The sequence below is a fragment of the Pocillopora damicornis genome, chromosome 5, assembly GCF_964200805.1.
Source record: "Pocillopora damicornis chromosome 5, jaPocDami1.2, whole genome shotgun sequence".
In the NCBI taxonomy this organism is placed as follows: domain Eukaryota; kingdom Metazoa; phylum Cnidaria; class Anthozoa; order Scleractinia; family Pocilloporidae; genus Pocillopora; species Pocillopora damicornis.
Genome location: NC_142674.1, coordinates 6,812,340 through 6,826,839, shown reverse-complemented (window position 1 = coordinate 6,826,839; position 14,500 = coordinate 6,812,340). Strand labels below are relative to the sequence as shown.

Genomic DNA, 14,500 nt, shown 5'->3' with positions numbered 1-14,500 from the left:
TTTTCTTCAGAAACAGTTGTTTGAGGGCATCAACCCCTTTGTGATTTGTGGATCTGAAGAAATCTTTAGAAGCTCTACTATTGTATTTTTCCAAGCCTTGCTGTGTGTAATATGCTATGTTCTGATAAAGTTACAGGAACTCAGGAACATGATAACATAGTGCATGCATGTAGGGAGTGACATCTTTTGCTTGGTAAACTTTGAGCAAGTGCTCAAACCATGATTTGATATTTCTTTGCAGTTCAAGAATAGATGTAAAATCTAGCTTCAAATCACCAATTATGTCCATAAATTTAGCCCAGATCACTTGTATGTCTTTGTTTTGACTGCAATGAGGGACAAGCATAGGTCGGAATGTTTATATTCTGAAAGAGTTTCAACTTTTCTGGTTCAGTAAAATCTCTATATTCCAGCTTTTTGCTCTCTTTGTTGATTCTAAAATTAAAAGTGATTCCCATACTTTTGATAAATTCTTCATAACATGCCATGTGTTTATATTTATCCATTGGGAATCCATCAGAGGTTTTTTTTTTCTCCATAGCATCACTTCTTCTCAGCTCTCTTATGATCAAGTCAATCAAAACATCTGAAATCCTCAGAAAAAAATGTAATGTATCTTTAATGACGACATGGTCCATAGGTATAAAATCAAATAATGGCTGTGCCTTACAGTTTAATTTCTTTTTCAGTGGAAAACCTTGCTATTTCGGCAACAGTTCTAGCACCAAATTTGGGGTCATTAATTGACCATGTTTTGCTTGTGTCCCACCGTTGCTCCCTGGGACACTTGCACCACACACAAGCATGATCCTCATTTGCCCTGCCTAAACCACATACCAGTGCTAAAAATTTCAAATCTCCACCTAAAAAGTATTCAAATTTATAGGCGCAATTATTTGCACTTATCTCCTTTAAGTTTGACATTTCCATTCGAAGGTCTGCTAGGCTGTCTCTCAGATTATCATATGTCTCTGTAGTTTTTATAACAGCAAGTATATAATTTCCCTTCACACCCATTGCCACATCCTTTTCATGGAGAATAGTAAAAGTGAAGTTGACAACTGTAAGCCCCTTTCCAATATTTGTACCATCACCACTAAGCTTGATCTTAATAGTTTCTCCATCATTGATTTCTCCATTCTTCTGAAGCCTAACAATGTGCTCTTGCAAGCTTTCTGAAAATCCTAACTGAACACATTCAGCATCTCCTGGTGTTGGTTTCAAGTTCCATTCACTGTTTAGCTCATTAATTTGCTTCTTGATGGAATATATATTAGGGGAGATCATTAGCCTTAATGGCAATTTCATGCAGGCCTCATTTGAATTAATGAATTTATCTTTGAGGTAGAGCCACATATTTATGTTATCAATGTCATCATTATTAAGGGCCTTTGGGTCAGACTCTGTAAATGGCAGCTCTCCCTCTCCAACAAGATTGAAAGTTTCATATTGATTAGTCTCAGTGTTGAGGACTTCAATTTTGGTTGCAACAAAATTGTACAGCCCAAGAAAGGAGAGTGTAGTTTGGCACTCCTCCTTCAGTTGGTTTTTATTTCTCTTTTGATGGTGCTTAGAATAGTCATTAAACTTCTTCTTAGCTGGGCCTCTACTTTTTTTCCCATTTGTAATCACTTTTTTGGCCAGCTGAATAAATTTTTTATTGTAGAAGGCCCCTTTCTTCTCAGCTTTCTCGAGTAGAGCTTCCCGGGCTTTTTTATCCACTCGCATCGCTTTGCCTTCTCCTGTACCAACGACCTTCTAATTTTATTTTTTCTCCCCTCAACTGGCTATTCTCATCTTTAAGCTGATGTACATCAACCTCGTTGTAATACGCCTTAAATCGATACCGAGGGCCCGTTTCCAAATTGCTAAGAAGTGCATTTAATTGCCACGATTACTAGCCTTATTGACAGCTTTCTAAAAACAGAATATTTTCTTTCTGAAGACTTCTGATATATGGCTATTGATTATTATACCTCGTATACCTGATTGCTCAAACACTTTGTTCACAATTATTGAAAGGACCGACTCTTGGATTTCTCTGAAAACTTCTTTGCTTTGAAATAGTATAGATTAGTGAGCTGAAACGAAAAATTAATCAGGGAAGTTTACGAAAAATCCAGCGAACAAGCCTAAAAAAGGCATTTATTTAGACTTCATACTGCGATGAACTTCACAAATCTTACTTGTTTATCTCGTAAGTTAACAATGGCAGATTAATTCCCGAAGTGCTTTCTGAGTTTCCCGATCCCTCTCCTACTGCTTTCACGCTCACAAAACAGGAAAAATCAAAAAGAGGAAGATACAGCTGTTTTGAAACGCCATTTGACGAGGGTAAATCTGCTTTTTGTTCGACACTTTACATATCAAAACAAAGGAAATTTGTTCCTCTTTTTGATTCTGGCCGTATATTTTTAAATTGCGCTTGCGTAAAAGGGATATCGCCCAAGACGCTTCGCTCGGTTGTGTTTTGAACAAAAACGCCTTGTTAATTTCACGGAACCGCTCGGAGGAAAAAAAAAACTTCACCTTCAAGTTAGAAAATTAGCGAAATAGAAAGCCACAATATTATGGTTTAATATTTCAGAGGTACATTGAATGCTTTTTCCGTAGAGAATCCGCACGATGGTAAAATGTTCGAAAATTACACTCGATTTGAGTAGAGCGTTGAAGTGGGCGTGGTCACTATATTCATGTTAAGACTATTTGTACCCCGTGAGTTTGATATGCTTCCTACCTGAAGGGTGCCTTGTGTATCAAATATATCAAGTTCAGTACCTCCATAGTCACAAGCCGGGCTTTTGGGCTACAAAATAATAAAATAATCATCGAGTTATACCAGGTCAATTTATCGAGAGTAAATTAAGTATAGTTTCCTACAATCGTATGAAAGTTTAAAATATGCTTCACTTGTGCTATATATATGGATTTGTCGTTCTTAATTACTATTGAAATTCCGAGGGTGTGACTCAATTACTTCAAGAGAGAATATCCAAGCACGTTACAGAAATGGTTCGTGAATTGTAGACTGTTAATGTGTTGACAAAATTTCCCTAAATTATAGTGCCGATACGAATCTACCATTCATAATCGCTTATAAAATTCCGAGACTAAACCTCAACGAAGTTAACAGAAAATATCCAGGTAGGTTAAAGAACAGAGTCTCAAAAACTGCTCTTGAATTCGATAACTGTAAACAACAATTATTTACGCGAACCATGTGCTTACCAGCGCGCTTGTGAGGTCAAATTGCCAGAACCCCATTTAATTGCACGATCACAGCTCGGACGCTTCTTGCAAAATGTGATGAGTACCAATTTTAGAGATCAATTTCTCAGTTTCCAGCATAAGGAAAAAAATATCGTATCGCAAGCATGTTCATCATAACGCCTCGAGATGTTGAGCGAAGAGAAAGTGGCTCCATGTTTTGTGACACAAACCATTTCCTGAAGTTCGAACGAATCGAGTAGAAAGCATGAAAACATACGTACGGTCGTACGGTCGTACGATCGTACAACCAAATTTTTTCGGCTTGATGGTTACTACTATTTCGTATAGTTATGGGGCTACGCTCTGCGAGCTCCGCTATAAATACTCTAAGAAGAACGAATTTGAAGTAATGAAAGATGGCTTCATCATTATGACCCAGTGGTGTTCGGGGAATCCCCTAATTATTGTTATGCAACATTTTTACCAGAAACTCCATATGTCGCCTGCAGTACGTTTCTCGGAAATGGCTAATTTGACAAGTTCAGATTTTCAGCGAATTAATTTTTCTCTCAAAAATCTCGTTATTTCAAAATTTTTAGACTGCTTTTAATTAAGAGTTAAAAAAACAACAACAAAACAGAAACAAAAACAAAAACAAAAACAAAAAACAAAAGCAAACACACAGAGAAACAGAATCGCTGATTGAAGAAGCTACATAGAAATATATAGACTTCAGCAGCGATCAACTTATGTATAGAATCAGTCTGTGCATGTTCGGGTAATTCCCTTTTGCATCACTTGATCAAGATCGTTGTGGCGTTACCTCATTCGCTGCTAAGTTTTTCATACGAATATACGGTATCAATTCCTATCGTATCAGTCAGCACAATTTGCTTCTTCCAGTTTCAAACAGCTTTCATACATATAATTATGGCTTCGTTTTTAACATGGCTTGGGCGATTGGCTTTCTTCGGTCTGATAATTACACAGTGCTTATTTTTATCTGCTTATCTCGCGAGGTATGAAGGCAGTTCCAATTGGTATCTCACGACCATTTTCTTCGGCCCAGCAGTTTTTGTTTGGATTCTTCGCCTACTATTCAAAGCGCTGCACCTTGGCTGCCTCTTTTGTATTTGGGTTTTTTGCATTGTGGCTTTGGTTGTAAACATGGAAATGGTGTTTGTAATCGTCGGAGATAGAATCGACAAGACAGAGTTTTTAGGACCAAATGTATTGAAAATGATTCTGTGCATCACACCACTTCTGCTACTACTGTTGCTAAACAGGCGATCTCGATGATTCAGACGTAAATGATAAAGAAAGAGAGATTGTTTCCGAGTTGTGTTTTCCCATGGCCGTCGATCTGTTCGATGGAATCGAGATGATAGATATCGTGTTAGAAGAAAGAGAGCACGACTTTGGAATACCGCAAGCATTCAGTACAGAAATGATCGTGTTGGCTTGCCTCAGCATGTTGGTATCACTCTGGCAAATGGCAGAAAACAAACTCACCGAAGAGGGGTGGAACATTCGTTTCCGTAGCGCTCCATACCGCAATATTGTTCAAATAGTTTGAGTAAATCTGCTATTCTTAGTTATTCGTGCGGTGGTGTTCTTTGTGTTTGGCAAAAACGAGTCCATCTTCATTAAGAATGGCATAGCAATAGTACTTTCCATTTTGGAAATTCGTCGTAATCGACGCCGTTTACGTCGGGTTGGACAAGAACCCCGACTAGTTTAAAATAGGGACATTTTTGTAGTTCCTCGATTTCACGTTAAGATCTCAAAATGCACTTTTATATTTGTGTTACATTTTGCAAGAAACAAATTCCCACTTTAATTAGTCTCTGTAACCTGATCTGAGTAGACTGTTTTTTGTATGTTCTATGGTTTTATTTTTCCTCTCTGCAAACTGTTCATAAAGCTTACAATTAATTTTTCAGGTATCTCAAATACATCTTACAGAGATCAGTTTATTGTGTTGTATCCAGTCGTTTACAATTTTATATGATAGAAAGAATTTTTGAAATTTTTTTCTGGGGCTTGTGAATTACGCTGAAATGGCAGCTAATTTTTGTATCAGGTGTACCTACATGACCTTCGCCTCAATTTTTTTCTCCTCGTGAATAATGGAACTCTATTCTACATAACAGCCTATCCCAAGATACCCTTTCTGCAACTTCTTTAATTAACTACTTCAGGTTCATGTATTCAACCCTTCCAGTGAAGCATTTTAAGCAACCCATGCAGGCGTGGTCAGGCTTTCCGAAAACTCAGCGGGGCTTAGAAAGTAAAGAAAGAAAGCAAATCTGTTTCCTTTATAAAGCTTTAGCGAGAGTGAAGGGGGGAGGGGATAGGGGCTGTTGTTTCATGTAAACATACTTAACAGAGGGTGTCAATGTCACTATTCTCCCCTCCCTCTCCCTTCTCTTGTCTACGTAAAGTGACATAAAAAAAAATTTAACGTACAATTCGACTCCGACGAACGGCTAAAGGATAAACCAAAATCGGTTTAAAGTTGTCGAATATGTGATAGCGTTTTTGATTGAAAAGTTAAGTCTTTCTTGGTTCCTACACTTCCTAACTAATCCTTACAACACTGGAAAATCTACAAAATCCCATGAGTGATCAAAATGCCATTTTTGGCGATAAAAATTGACGCATCTCTCTTGAACTTAAAGAACAGAGCCAAACGAAGGCCTAAAAACACAATTACAGAGTAAAATCTGAAGGGTGATACGGACGATGGCTGTATATTTGTAAATAGACTTGTCCGAAATCCTGTTCTCCTCTAATTGAAAATGCGAAAGAACAAAACTTATGCACACGAAGGAATGATAGCTGCCTCAAAGCCCTTGGGAATGCCAATTTCATTCCCCTCCAGTATAACTTTCAGCATTTCAATTCTGTCAAAGAGATCTAACGACATTTGGAAGGCTAGCTTTAATAAGAGCTCGCTGTTTTACTTTCGATTTCAAATGTGTTAAGCAACAACAACAAAAGGAGCGGAGTTAGGTAAAGGGTCATCTTCAAGACATCTGGTCCAAAGAACAACTTCTTTTCGATGTTGTCCTCCATTCGCCCAAATACTACTCCAATTATGGGCACTAAAGCAAGCTATACGTACAGACCCCAAACGGAAAATACCTAGGTGATGAGGGTGTCATTGCACACGACGATAAACCAGAGAGTCAATGACGGGATGTAGAGAAGAAGTAAAGCATACCATCCATTTTGATTTTCGTAGCGTGCTGGATGGAAGGCGAAGGAAATATACTGAAGTATCATCACGATGAAGAAGGCAGCACGTGCAACCCAAGGTAACAGCGAACGAGCCACTTTCAAACTCAAATTGCTTTTATTGTTGTAGACTTAAAAGGACTGCTTATACACTGAGAAACTCCATTCACCCCGGAATGAGGACTTCAAATTTATAATCATTCTAACAACGCGTCTTTGAACCAATTTCCTGCGTTTCTCGGAAAAAAATTATCAAAGACCAACGGATTTCAACTTTTCCTAGAAAGCCTGTTAACCTTATGTACCCTATTATCAAAACTCCTTTTCTGTCTGTTTCTGTCTCGGTAAACACGGGTAACAAAATTACTAACTAACAAGGTTGTTTACATGCATATTATGCATCGATGTATCATTGCTCCCAAACATATATTTCAAGCCGCTTAGATCGATACAATGCCGTGTTTCTTAAAGTGAAGCAGAAATGAGTTTGCCCGCCTATACAGACGGTTGTTTCTTCTTCTTTCTTATTTAACGTTACCACCGCTTGACCAATTTTGTTAGTTGACAAAGAAAAGCAGGGATCAGGTAACGGACTAAAAGGCACCCAACCTACAGTAGGGCATGAAAAATAAAGCAGCTAATAACAGTAAACTGTGGCCTAAATAACGATAGAAAAATCATTGGTAAAAAATTCACGATACAAGAGTTAAGTTGTTTTTTCGTTTCATTTCCCAAAGTCACTCTGTGACTTCGACCTTTCTCCTTCTCAAACCATCACGTCTACTATTTTAATTACTTTAAAAAGTTCTTAGTCTAAGCACCATTTTCTTTTGCCCTCACCTCAAAATCGATATGATAAATTCTACTTAATTTTGGTTGTGGAGTATTAGCACATATAAAACTATGCCTCTTGATGTCACCCAAAATAAATATGAAAAGGTACAAACTTTAAGTCGCCGTTCCTCCATTTCTTTATGTAATCGACACCAAATTGATTTCTACAACGACATTGGCACAGAAAATATTTATGCAATTTCGATAAAAAGAACCGGCGGCTTTAATTTTTGAATGAACGTTCTCGCCCTGCAGGAGGAGCACAAAACCGAAAAAAAAAATCACACTTTAATATGTTTCAAAAACGGGGGAAGGGGAAAGATAAGACATTAGTTTTTATTACATCCATTTTGGATGTAATAAATCACTGGTGTTCCTGGTGTTCCCATTGGTGCGATTTGTTCACAAATAGCATCTTTTATCTCTAAATCGCATCTTTTTCTCAGCCAATAAGGAAGCTTTATTTTAATAAACAGTCCGGGATAGTCATCAGATTCGGATGACCCAGACCAAAACAAAGTAGTAACCAATCGCTGCTCAGATTCACGTTTATATGACAAATTACTGAGACAACAATAATACATTCAACTTGGCGTCCGAAGGCCGAACCGCACTGAATGTACTAAACCGTTTGGTTTCCATCTGAAAATTGTGATTGTAACAAAAACTTTATAAATGGAAAGGTAAAATTTCAGACTCATGTTAAATTTGAAAAATATAATAGCTTCTCACATGGTTTTATGCTACTCTGGTTTACGGATTTAATGAATGTAACCGAGGAAGTTACAATTCATAGACCTAACATTTCGACACTCCTGTCTAGTGCCTTCATCAGGGGTGATCTAGGCACTAGGCACTAGACATGAAGGCACTAGACAGGAGTGTCGAAACGTTGGGTCTATGAATTGTAATTTCCTCGATTACACTCATTAAATCTATAAACCAGAGTAGCATCAAACCATGTCTGATTGTCCACTTGGTTGCCGTGTGAACTTTAATATATAACAGCTTCTTCCTCTTTTTTCTATCGTGTACTGAAATGAGAGGGTTGCTTTGAATGAAAGCTTCTCGAAACAAGCAAGAAGTTGGAAGATCTATGCTGCTATGGCCGCATCCACTCCTTCCTCTTCCATTTCTGATTTGGTCAATGAAAGGCTTCTCTCCACCTCTCCGCGATGTTCCTCGCTGCAATGGAATGCCAAGCCTCAAGATACATTATGAAAGCGCCAATTGAAACCTATTCTGGACCAGGAATACGCAAGTCAAGAGAAAATGTACAAACAGAATTGTGAACCAGCTATTGAATCTATTACATCAGAGTGAAAAAACATATGTCTCCAACAATAGACAATAATACTCAAATACAAGGAGTTCATCAAGGAACACCAACAGAGAATTAAAACTTTCTAAAGGTACAAATTGTCTTAGCCCTAGTGCAAGAAAGTTTGCTGAGTAAAGACTTCGAAGTCCAAGCTGGTGTAGAAGCAGAGCTACTAATTTGTTCCAAAAGAAGCGAAGGAGGGATCAGAAACACTCAGCACACAGATCGAATTGAAACACACATGAACCCTGCTGATCAGGTGAGGAGTTTGGAGAGGAGTGATAAACAAAATGGACGTTTCCAGGAAAAGTTTTTTCAGCGAAAGTACTAGGTACTTATAGAATGGAAGTAAAGATAAATGTACAAAAACTTGTCAGGAGTCCGTTGTCATTTCTTGTAAAAGTACGAGAGTTAAATATTATAGGCAAGTTGGACTTTCCGGGAGAAATGCCTCCGAGTCCAGCAGGCATTGCAGTGAACAGTAAAGGTGTTATTGCCGTGGCTGATTTGGATGGTCACTGTATCCAGGTATTTGACAACGCAGGAAAGTTTGCGCGAAAACTTGGTAGTCGAGGACACATGGATGGACAGTTTGACGAACCAGTCGACGTCACATTCTTCAACGATGACGAGATTCTGGTGACAGATGAATGTAATCACCGAATACAGCAGTAGAATGTACAGACAGAGAACTTTATGAAAAAATTTGGAAAAACAAACCTCTTCCGAATATCTTAATATAATACGTTTTATTATTTTATTAATTTACGTAAACTTGTGACATGGCATGTGTCGCAAGAGAATGCGAAAGAAAATGGCTAGGATCAGCAATTTGCTTTCTAATTTTTTCAGGAGAGTTCAAAGAGTTGTTGAGTCATCACTTTGGTAATGTGATTGTTTATGTTGTAAATTAGTTATGGTAATAGTACCAAGTAGAGTCCAACACGGTCTGTAATGATACGAGTGATTGACAAAGTTGGACGACAGCGTAAAGCGAGAGTCCGATTTGTCCATAACGGGTTTGAGAAAGCAATTAGACATCGGTTATACGTTTTCATCAAAATACGAACCGTCAAATCGTCGAAATGCACAACAACATCGAGTGCTCATGACACGCAGTGTCTATTTACACAGACACGACATGTTAACTGTTCTATTCAACTGTCCAATTAAAAGCATGATGCATACACTGTCCTATTGGTGCTCAAATCAATCACGTTCAATAATTTTGTTATAGTTTTGATTAACCACAAAATCGATTTCAGACGAGATTAAGCTTTTTAACCGTGTAAAGACCTGAGAGTGTCGTGAGGGCAAAAAAAGACATTTCTGAAAAATAACTCACAGTGGCACTGATTAGTGTAAATTGTTATGCGTGGATGATTTTTAGTTATCAGCTTTACATTTTTTCAGCATGCATAAATATAGCTTTCCCTGAGGATATTTTGGTAGACTTTTAGTTAGGTTTGATGATAGTAGTTCGCTCGTCAGATGGAGCATGCTCTTATATCAAATTTTTAAATTAACACATATGGACCGAAACTTGTATGATTATGCTGAAGACATTTGATAACTCCGTAGTACTTAGTAGCTTTTGGAGGATGACATTTGAAATGTGATTAGAAACCGTCCAAACGCTGAGGAGTGTTTTGAATGCTTCAAGTTGGCATTTCTATTTAAGTATTTTACGTATGGAGAAGTTTTCATAAAAAAGTTCCTTTAAGTATTATGAAAATGTAGATTGATTGAATGGATAACTGATATTATAGGATATTTTCCATTGTATTCATGAACTGTTCTACAATGCTTATCTTTTAGGTTTGTATATAGCATCGACCATTGTTGAAACAAAATTCTACTGAATGCAGTGTGAATGAATTCTCTCAAATTGCATTTGATTTGCAAATATGAGGATTATTTTTTGACTCTGCCAGATTGCATCAGTTGATGGCTTAGATGTAAAGTTTACAAGAACCTCTTTTCACCTGACCTGGTTCAGTTTAAGAGCAAAATTAACCAAGATGTTTTCATGCAAATTTTCATTCTTCAGAGGCAGAGCAAATTAGATGAAGTACTAAGGCAGACTGGGGAGGCTGATGGTTTGGGGGCATTCCAGCTACATAGCCTCCCCTCACCACACCCCTGGGAAGAAGAGATATTTTGCCACAACTGAGCATGACATTGGAGCACGTTGTGGGGCAGCTGGATGTGCTAACACAGGTTTGTCGTGGAAATATTTCTGAACAAGGAATTATTTTAGAAACCAAAAGCCTCGTGGGTGGGGCAGGGATGCACTCCTGTTAATGACCCCATCATGCTGCCCAGCATTGGAGAGAATACCAAGGGTTGAAGGGGGACTTATGCTGGGGGGGAAAGGAGCGAAAGGGTGTGGCCCTAGTTGACTATCAAGTTCATGGCCTCCATCGGGAAAGAAGTCATGAACAGTCTCGTACGATTTTTTTTTGCTGTAAAGAGACGAGGCAAACAATTCGTGCAACGTGGATTTGTATTAGCTCACGCTTGAACGCGATGATAATTGATTTTTTTAAAGACATTTTTCAGTGTGGGGGAGAGATGTTATATTCATTGAGCCACTTTTTCTTGCAGACGGTTTCAATTTTGGAACAAAATCTGGATAACCAACTAACTTTGTTAGAACATTTTCCAACTGAGTATCGAAAGTGATGTTGGATTGCTTCGGTTTTGCCTTACTTCGTTGTGTGCTTGGTCCAGAAAACTTGTGTCACAATCTCAACCAATGAAATGCAAAAACTAAAACCAATCAATTGGTCACTCGCCTTTACCGCGTTTCAAGGAGGTTGCCTGCTTCTACTTTGAGTTCTCATTGGCTAATAATCATGGTTAGCTTTTGTTCTGACTGGTAGTTGTGATTACTTTGGTTTTGTTTCTCGATACTCAATTGAAAAGTGCTCGATGATTGGCTGGCAGTAGTGATCACGTTGGATTTTTTTTGTAGGAAACACAGTTGAAATGCGCTCTTTGGGAATACAGTGTTTTCTATCCGTGTGTACATATCAGAACTGCAAGTAGAGTAATAAACTATTTTTACCGAACTTTGCTGTATGTTTGGAATGGGGACGTGTTTTATATCTAGTCGGAGGTTGAAGTAGCTTTTCTGCGAACTGATCTTATGTGCTGATGTTCTCTGCATTCGATGTTCTTACGTGTTTAAAAATTGTTTTTGGTCTAAATACGTATTCAGTAAGGATAAATCTTGACTAAATGGAACATAATTTGCCTGCTGGTGAATACAATTTTATAGTATCTCTCACGAGTGAGAGATATTGTCGACACTTAAGGATAAATTTCGTATTAACCCGCGGCCAAGTAATGCCTTCTCAGGGTTGTCAAAAAGATAACTAACCGGACTGGTCTGAGAGTGGTTCTTTGCATAACACCTTTGTTTTTTCGGTTTTAGTGAATCACATACAGCCAGAAATCTGGACGAATCTCAAGAGTACCATCGGTTGTCAGTTCAGCTTTCTATCGATCTTTTCGGTGGAGTTGTTATCTTGGCCATTGTAATCGACGGCAAGGAAAATAGTCTCGGAATTTCGAAAGAGTTTGGGACAGGATTGATCGTCATGGCTTGCATGAGTTTTCTGTTGACCCTGTTACAAAATGGTGGAAACAACCTCGGCAACATTGATGGATACGTTTCGCGTAGTAAAAAAGCGGTGATTGCGCCTTATACAAAATCAAAACAGAAGTATTTTATAAGTTGTGCTGACGAGGAAAAAAGGTTTCATTCATCGCTTTAGGGCCTGTTTGTGACACCACAACATTTGTGTTTGTGAGAAGATTTCTCTTTGCGAAATATTATTTATTTCGGTTATTTGTTGTTTCGGTTTTTATTTAAAGAGTTGGTATTTTTAAACTCTACAGCCTTGTTTTAACAGTTGATAAAAACAATTATGCAAAAAATCTTTCGGATGTTGTTGTTTAACTTTCATGGTCTGTTGACCCAAACAGTTTACAATCATAACTGCTAGACCAAATTGATCATTTTATGCAAGCTGAACGCAATTCATGAAGCAAAGAAACTCCCCAAAATTTCCAACATTTGAGAGAAGTCGTCGGAAACTAGTTTCATAATGTCGCACGTTTTGTTATCTTTCACCTAGATCCTTCTAGTTATCAGATAGCTTTTCGAGGAATCCCCTGAAACTGACTATCAGCAAACAAAGTCATCACAAAAATAGACCCGGTGCAGCTTTGACAAATTTGTGGGAAATATTGCAGTGAGAGAAGATAACGGAAAATGAAGTTCAAGAGAATGAAAGAGGCAACCGCAAAAGAAATTTATACAAATACTTTAAGAAAAACGAATTTGAAGTCATTTTTTAATTACTAATGAGTGGTATTCGGGGAATCCCCGAATCATTGTTATGCGACATTTTTCTTAGAAACTCCATACGTCATCTGGCAAGGTTTCTCGGAAATGGCTCATTTGACAGGTCCAGATTTTCAGCGAATTAAAAGTCTCTTTAGTTTAGATGTTTAGGATTTTTTTTGTAACTGAGAGTAAAAAAAAAAAAAAAAATAGTGCTGATCAGCAGATTAAAGAAGCTACAAGAGAATATCAGGTCTCTAGCAGTGACTAAATTACGTATGCAATCAGTCTGTGCGTGTGAGCTTCTGGAAGATTCGGGTAATTCCGTCCTCTTCGCATCATTTGATCAGGATCGATGTGGCGTTAACTCATTCGCTGCTAAGTTTGTCTTTTGCTGATTTTTGTGACTTTACAGACACCACCATCCGAAGAAAATCATAACCTATTGCAGCATCGGTTAATTGGGAATTTTCATGGGGAAATTATTAGCGGTGAAGACGTATTTGACTAAATCTTCACAACCGTTCTTAACTGCTCCTCTCATTAGAATATAGTAACAAACTCATTAGAGTATAACCAGCGGGTTATGACGAATTCACTCCAATGGATGAATATATATGTAGAAAACTACTTTTGAATAACAAAGAAAAAAAACTTAGTGAACACTTCCTGTTCCATTTGAAAAGCAAACGTCTCTTAAATTCGTTACGACAATATGATCCAGATCATAGGTACTCTGCTTTGATTACTCAAAATCAAGCTTAGTAATCGTCACAAACGCAACACTCACAGATTGAACATATCTCAAAAAGACCAAGGCAAATGAAAATAGCATTTTTAGCAATAAAAATGGATGAATCTTTCTCGTGGCCCCGCCATAGATACATACGGAGCCCCAAAAATACGCAATTAACACAGATTATTTGTAAGGTTGTGCGCAAACCAGGTGTCAATCTGCGAATTTTCCACCGTCTGGAACCTCTTATCTTTATTTCGACCAGCTGTAATGGAGACAGCAGAAAGCTGATACAGACAAACGCAAGCATTGCTTTTTCAAAGCCTTTGGGAACAACTTGGCTGAATTCATTCTCTTCAATAATGACATTCAGCATTTCCACTTCATCGAAAAGATCCAACGCCATTCGGAGAGACAACTGCCAGATCAGGTCTCGGTAGACGATGGAATTCGTTCCCGTACTTAAAAGCAACAACAGAATCAATAGGGCAAGGCAAAGTGTCGTCTCTAGAATGTTTTGACCAAAGAATTTTGCTTTGTCGAGGTTATCTTCAATCGGTTTGTCACCTCTAAATATAAACACGACGAAGACTACGAACCCAACGATATAGCACGTCCAGGCAGCAAATATAATAACCACTGTAATTTCTTGTCGTCGCACATGATGTTAAGCCATAAACCAACTGCAGGTATGTACAAGACAACCAATCCATAGAAACTATCTTTGTGTTTGTATTCTGCAGGATACGAAGCCAGCGAGGAGGCCTAGACTAGGCATCAGGCCATCTCTACGATAAGTGTTTCT

At 38.1% G+C, this 14,500-nt stretch overlaps 2 pseudogenes; one reads left to right on the top strand and one right to left on the bottom strand.

The window, feature by feature from the left end:
- Window positions 1–2,793: 2,793 nt before the first annotated feature.
- On the top strand, window positions 2,794–5,099 carry LOC149044897 (uncharacterized; annotated as a pseudogene).
- Window positions 5,100–12,947: 7,848 nt separating this feature from the next.
- On the bottom strand, window positions 12,948–14,373 carry LOC113673577 (uncharacterized; annotated as a pseudogene).
- Window positions 14,374–14,500: the final 127 nt, after the last annotated feature.